This window comes from Schistocerca serialis, chromosome 9 (genome assembly GCF_023864345.2).
Source record: "Schistocerca serialis cubense isolate TAMUIC-IGC-003099 chromosome 9, iqSchSeri2.2, whole genome shotgun sequence".
Lineage (NCBI taxonomy): Eukaryota > Metazoa > Arthropoda > Insecta > Orthoptera > Acrididae > Schistocerca > Schistocerca serialis.
In genome coordinates this window covers 291574336-291581275 of record NC_064646.1, presented here as the reverse complement: position 1 = coordinate 291581275, position 6940 = coordinate 291574336, and the positions used below count along the sequence as shown (strand labels likewise).

The window sequence follows — 6940 nt, the reverse complement described above, 5'->3', positions numbered from 1 at the left end:
TCCACATGAGTGTGTGTGTTTAAGTAAGATTAAGTAGTGTGTAAGCCTAGGGATCGATGACGTCAGAAGTTTGGTCCCTTCGTCCTTACCACAAATTTCCAATTAATCTGGGAGGTAATGTGACTGAGTTCATGTTTGGGAAAACGTTTCGTTGGAAATCTTCGGCTACCGCTGGGTAAAGAAACTCTCGCTGGCCGCAGATAGCAAAGAGATCACTTCAGTGGAAGGAGGGGGAGGAGGGGGGTGGGGGAGACACAGGCACATCAGCTGGGCTATGAGACTCACTGTTTTTATGCAGAGGGTTTTAATGTGACGAACGTGACCTGACCAGCATCGAGTGCCCCATCACCCACAGAGAAAGACTACAGTAAATTGTCCCATAGGCTTGTGGCACAGTGTTTTACAACTTCTTTACCCGCCCTGATAATTGATCATCCAAGGAATGCCACGAAAACATTCCCCTGGCCATAACGCTCCCTCTCGGTTGCAGGGTGTACATGTCAACGGCCATCTGTCCGATGGAGTCACTGTCACCATATAGTGGACGTCTGGTTGCGGTATTCGCGTGAAAATGCAGCCTTTGTCCCCGATGAACAGCTGCGGAGGCCATAAGCAGCAACGTTTACTGAACAGTCATTGGGGAGACACTGCTGGTAGCCTCTTGGTTCACCTGGGCGGTCAGTTTCTCAATATTTGCACGTCTGTTCGCCTGAACAGATCTCAGCAGCCGTCGTTCACCTCTGCAATCTACGGCCTGTGACACACCACAGTTCTCTCGTCGCCGGTTTTGGATCGCGCCATTTTGCCATGTGCGGATACTTTAACCATGACAGCACGCGAACAGTTTGCGAATTTAGTTGTTTCGGAAAAGCTTCCACCCTTGACACGAAAGCTAATGATCATGCGCTTCTGGAGGTCGTATGAATCGCACCGCTTCCACTCTACAACAACCATTCTGCTTTCCGCGTTCCCCCGACACTCTTCATATACTCTCCACTGTTAGTGCTGCTACTTGGCGTTCGTGACCGATTATTGAACACTGACGTTGAAGATAGGCGGTGGTGACATTAATATGTTTGGGCCGTGTAGTCGGCATTTTTTCGTCGGTTGGCTTCAGAGAATTCCAGCAACGGATTCTCCCATGTCGCAAACTTATTTTTGTCTCGTTGCTTGCCTCCTCCCTCAAGAGCAAAAGAAGAATTCGTCTATCTTATGTTTTCAGGCAAGAAAAATAAAATTTTCACTCTGCAGCTTAGTGTGCTTCCTGCCAGATTAAAACTGTTGCCGGACCGAGACTCGAAATCGTGACCCTTGCCTTTCGCGGGCAAGCGCTCTACCATCTGAGCTACCCAAGCAAGTTTTAATTCCGGCAGTGCCTCGTCTCCCACTTTTCTGGTAACGTTTATCTCTGCGTGAACTCTGTGTCTGACATTGTCTTCTCTTCCGAATTGTAACTTAACAGTCTAACTCTCACTTCCTGTCCCACCAAGGGACCATCGTGGAAAATGGCCCCCTATACGCACACAATGACCATGTTTCGTCAAAACGTTCCTTTCGGGTCCTGTGCTACCTCTCTCGCTGACGACATTCAATGTTTCCAAGCTACCGCTACAAATACGTAGGACTGCCTCATTAACGTACATCCGACCGTGTGGTGATGAATAAAAATGTTCTTATCTCTTTAAGAAACCGACATACACCTCGGTAACGAATCTACGGTTGTCCAATGTGCGCGCAGCACCGTGAAATCCCGCATCAGTACGGCTGCATGACTTGCGCCAACGTTCCTATCGTCTGCTTCATCAACGTCCATTTCTTGCTGCACACTCAGTTTGCTTCGTTCATTCAATTAGATGGCGCCGTGCTTGTAACACAGGGGTTGCAGCTGCGACGTATGATTTATCGCACATCAGACGCAGTGCTGCCTGTAACGAGATTCTAATTGTTTTACTGCGTGGTATCGTCGTCCGTTCTCAACAGGAGATCGAGGTCCGTGCTTGTCGTGACGCTTGTTTAGCAGAGAACAATACCAGTGCAGGGTGCGATTTATCATTGTCTTTTTCCAAACGCGGACAGTTTTTGTTGTCTGCATCTGCACTGCTATTCAATCAAACGAAGTATTGTTTTCCATTAATTAATGTACTCACGAATTACGAATACAAGCCACGTCGGTATCTATACGCACTATCCTATTGCTAGAACACGCTGTGTATGACACATACTAGTATTTAACGAGCAGTGCACGTCGTTAGAGTTAATTTAAATGCACTACGCCATAGCGCCTATATAAAGTCACAAGGTACAGACTGATAATTATCGTCGACGTCCCTCCTGTAAAGGCTCTATCTTAGAACTCAGTTCTTATTTCTCACATTGATTACCTGCAATTATATTTAGAGTTGCACAGGATGAGAAATGAGGACTGAATTCTCGGATAACGCCTTTATAGAACTGAAAGACGACTAATGAATGAACGTATAACGTGATATGTAAAGCAAAACGAACATTTGCAGAAGACTTAGATAAAAATCTGTAAACTACGATTCTTTAAAGAATCCAAGTATCAGTATAAAATAGCTTCAAATATCCACTTACTTTACAAACTAGTTAACTTGTTAAATACACTGGCGAAAAAATCGCAAAACCAAAAACTAATTAACATAGAGTAATTAAATTTCGGGAATACGTTTGTCTAGGTAACATATTTAAGTAATTAGCATTGCTAGTTCATAGCTTAATGGAAGCGCTGCACAAGGCTTCGCAAAAGTGAAATGCTGGCACATCAACAACCGATGCAGCCGGCAGAATGTTGAATGCAAGTATGCAAAAGTGCGTGTATTGTGCTGTACATGTACCGGGCGTCAGCTTGTGCGCCGAAGCGCCATGCCTGTTACGTTTGGTCGGTCAACATAGGGACTGATAATGCTGTTTATGGATGAAGCTGGAGCTGTCCGATGATGTCGTATATGTGGTCGATTGGAGACAGATTTGGTGCTCGAGCAGGCGAAGGCAACATGTCGACACTGTAGAAAATGTTAGTCTGCAACAGCAGTTTGTGGGCGAGCGTTGTTCTCTTGGAAAGCATCCCGTGATGTGTTGTACATGAATGGCAGCACAACAGGTCGAAACACTAGACTGCAGTACAAACTTACTACGAGAAAATCAATGATTAAAAAATGCGGACGTAATTCTGAGCTCCTGTTTTACGCTGTTCGATGGAAGTCGAGAATATATTATGCAAGTCATAGGCTGTTGGGATGTGGTAGGAGGTATCGCAGAAAAGAGAAAGCGGAATACCTTTTACCCTCCTTCAGAGCTAGTGGGTCCCGTTATATCTATTTGGAAGGAGGTGGAAGGTTAAGTTTGAAGGAAAATTCACAAGACAACATGCAAGATGAATTGGTTAACGTCGGTGCTACGTCAACACACATTGCTACATGGGGTATCGGGAAAAAGGAAGAAATACAAAATTTTGAAGAACTGGTACTTCTTATTCCGGGAAACCCTGGTTTAATTGGTTATTATGAAGAATTTTTAGATACCGTTTATAAGACTCTTAAAATGCCACTGTGTGTGATATCATATGCACGACACGAATTACCAACGGGCAATGTTACTGCAGTTGACGGAAAGCAGTCTTATGACCTTGATTCTCAGACTCAACATAGAATAGAATTTATAAAGAAATATGTACCAAGCAACACCAGGTTGTATCTTGTTGGCCATTCTATCGGGTGTAAAATTTTACTGAATATGTTGAAAAATGAAGACATAGACAAGCGGGTGGTTAAGTGCTATCTTTTATTCCCCACAGTTGAGCGAATGACGGAGTCACCCAATGGAAAATTCCTAACAAAATCTATACTCCCCATAGTACCCATAATATTGTTCTTATCATGGATATTCACTTAGCTTCCCAGTAAGATGCAGTACTGCCTACTGTAGTTGTATTTTTTAATTCGTGTTTCAGGAAGTGATGCTTCTGATGTTACCAGGCAATTAATTAATCCGCAGGTATTGAGAAATGTTTTTCCCTAGCTGATGATGAAATGAATACAGTGCAAAAACTTGATCATCATGTAATAGACTTGTACAAAGATCAGATATTTTTCTACTATGGTGCAACAGATAACTGCACACCTCTTAGTTATTTTGAGTAGAATGCGTGGGATAAACAAGAGAGTGCTGCTCCTGTTATCCATAATAGTACCCCAGACGACAACATCACGTGTAGATCCACAGTGTCTAGCACGCAACAGATTGTTTGGAGGTCCTCAACTGACCTCCTTCTAACCAACACATGACCATCGCTGGCACCGAGGTAGAACCAGGCATAATCAGAAAACACAGCAGACTTACACCCTGCCCTCCAATTACTTCTCGCTTGACACCATTCAATTTGCAAATGGAGGTGGTTTGGCGTCAATGGAATGCACGCTACAGGGCATCTGGCCTGGAGCTGCCCTTGAAGTAATCGATTTGTAACAGGTCGACATGTCACTGTGTTGCCAGCTGCTCTTGAAATTGCTGCTGCAGATGCAATACGATGCAACAGAGCCATACGCCGAAAACCTTCCTTCTTCCCTCTCGGTAGTGGCACATGAGCGGAGACCGGTCTTCTTGCAACCGTACATTCCAGTGACCATCGGTACCAGCAATCATGTACAGTGGCTGCATTCCTGTCAAGTCTTTCTGCAGTATCATAAGAGGAACTTTCAGTTTCCAGTACCTCTATTACAAGAGCTCATTGGAAACTCAATGAGGTGCTGATAAAGGCGTCTTTGTCGCCTGAAAGGCATACTTGACAACATCGACTAATCAAGTCCACTCTCAAAGGTAACTATTGCTCAAGACCGTTACAGCGTGTATTTAAAGCCAACCTAATTTGCAGCCTTACAGTGCCATTACTAGCCTTACTCTTATGCGACTCGCGCGAAATCGGAATAAGATCACTTTTCAGATGTGGAAACACGCCTACCAACTTTCGTGTATTCCGTACAACCTCTTCTTTGTTTGCGTTTTTTTTTTTTTTTTTTTTCGTCAGTGTATTTGACGTTGAAATTATACTTAAGTTCGTTGGAAGTTGCTGAGGGCTCTCCTTATGATGAACTGAATGAATACGGTTCGGGTAATTTACTCTCTATCTTAAGCAAAAGGAAGTATTTCACGCATCCCAATGTTTGTGAAGCCACATCTCCTGATCTAAGTGCCGTACAGTGATATAATTAGGCAGCTACATTAAGTGATATGTGTAGGTATTGTCTACAAACTCTATTGTGAGTAGGCTAAGCAGTAAAGGAGTAACAAGTTAAATTTCGTTCCTGATGAAGTTCCATTGCGCTCCATTTTAAACAGAAGCTAGTTTTCTACGCATCTAAATGTCTGTGACTTCGTATGTCCTGAACAATATGTCGTATAATGATATAATTTTGCAGGTACACTCATTGGCATATGTAGATGCTGTCTGCTAAATGTGTTGTGAATAGAGTCGGCAATAAAGAAGTAATAAATGAAATGTCGTGTCTGATGTTGATGTTTTAGTCTACTCCATGAACAGCGAAAATGCATCGAGGAAAGTTTCTTAAAGGTTTGAAATTATGTGTAAAGTTTGTCGGAAGTCGCTAAGCGTCCTCTTTCTCAAATACTGCATGAGAAAATCCGGGTATTTGCGCGCTGTTAGTTTCGCTGTCTGAAGGCAAATACACAGTTTCTAATTGTAATATTTGCCTGATTGTATTAAACACCGAACGTGAGAGAATACTTAACATGAGAGAATCTTAATGCGCAAATTATGTAGCATTTCAATCTTTCAAATCCGGTCAATAACTGCGTGAAATATTAGAAATCAAATTTCTGTTGCCCCTACAAGCCGTTACATAGGAAACCATCCGAGTTCCTTGATTGACGCTTACAACCAAACTTCCAAATGGCTCTAAGCACTATGGGACTTAATATCTGAGGCCATCAGTCCCCTAGACGTAGAACTACTTAAACCTAACTAACCTAAGGACATAACACACATCTATGCCCGAGGCAGGATTCGAACCTGCGACCGTAGCAGCCGCGCGGTTCCGGACTGAAGCGCCTAGAACCGCTCGGCCACAGCAGCCGGCTCCAGATGTCATACGCTCACATCACCACCAAACCTTGTATGTCGACGAGAGAGTATCAAGTAAAATTCCGATTTAGTTCGTACTACGTGCTGTCGTCCAGCAGAACTGGAGCAAACGTTAATTAAAAGTGACATCAGAACCACGGAGCACAGGAAAAGCATAACTGTCAGTATTTATTAAGTGCACCGTCCGTGGGGAAGTTGGATGGTCGCACCAAGGATCCTGAGTTCAAATGCCAATGATGACAACTTTTTTTTACTGTATTTTGTGTGAAAGTGTTATATGGACAATAAGTTTATCACATGTAAAAGGGCCGTTTGGAGTATACAGCAATGTTCTCTTGGCAGTCTGCTTTCGCTTCGTTTCTTTGAAAGTACTAAACCTGTAGAGTACACTGCAGTTTCTCAGGATATACATTCAGATCAAAAAATAGCAAAACTGTTCCATCAAACATGTGGAAGTAATGGTAATAATAATAATAATAATAATAATAATAATAATAATACGCATAATAAAACTAATAGTAGTAACAGTAACCAACATAGTACGATCAAGTACACAACATTAAAACTCAATGCAAACGACACATACACCCCCACACATACACACGCGATGTCACTCACTCCCCGACCATGGTGGCCGAGCGGTTCTAGGCGCTTCAGTCTGAAACCGCACGATCGCTACGGTCGCAGTTTCAAATCCTGCCTCGGGCATGGATGTTTGTGATGTCCTTAGGTTAGTTAGGTTTAAGTAGTTTTAAGGGACTGAAGACCTCAGATGTTAAGTCCCATAGTGCTCAGAGCCATTTGAACCACTTTTTTGTCACT

The 6940-nt window shown here is 43.2% G+C and overlaps 1 pseudogene; it reads left to right on the top strand.

Moving 5' to 3' along the window:
• The first annotated feature begins 3387 nt into the window (after positions 1–3387).
• Positions 3388–4160, top strand: LOC126419559 (lipid droplet-associated hydrolase-like; annotated as a pseudogene).
• The last annotated feature ends 2780 nt before the right edge of the window (positions 4161–6940 follow it).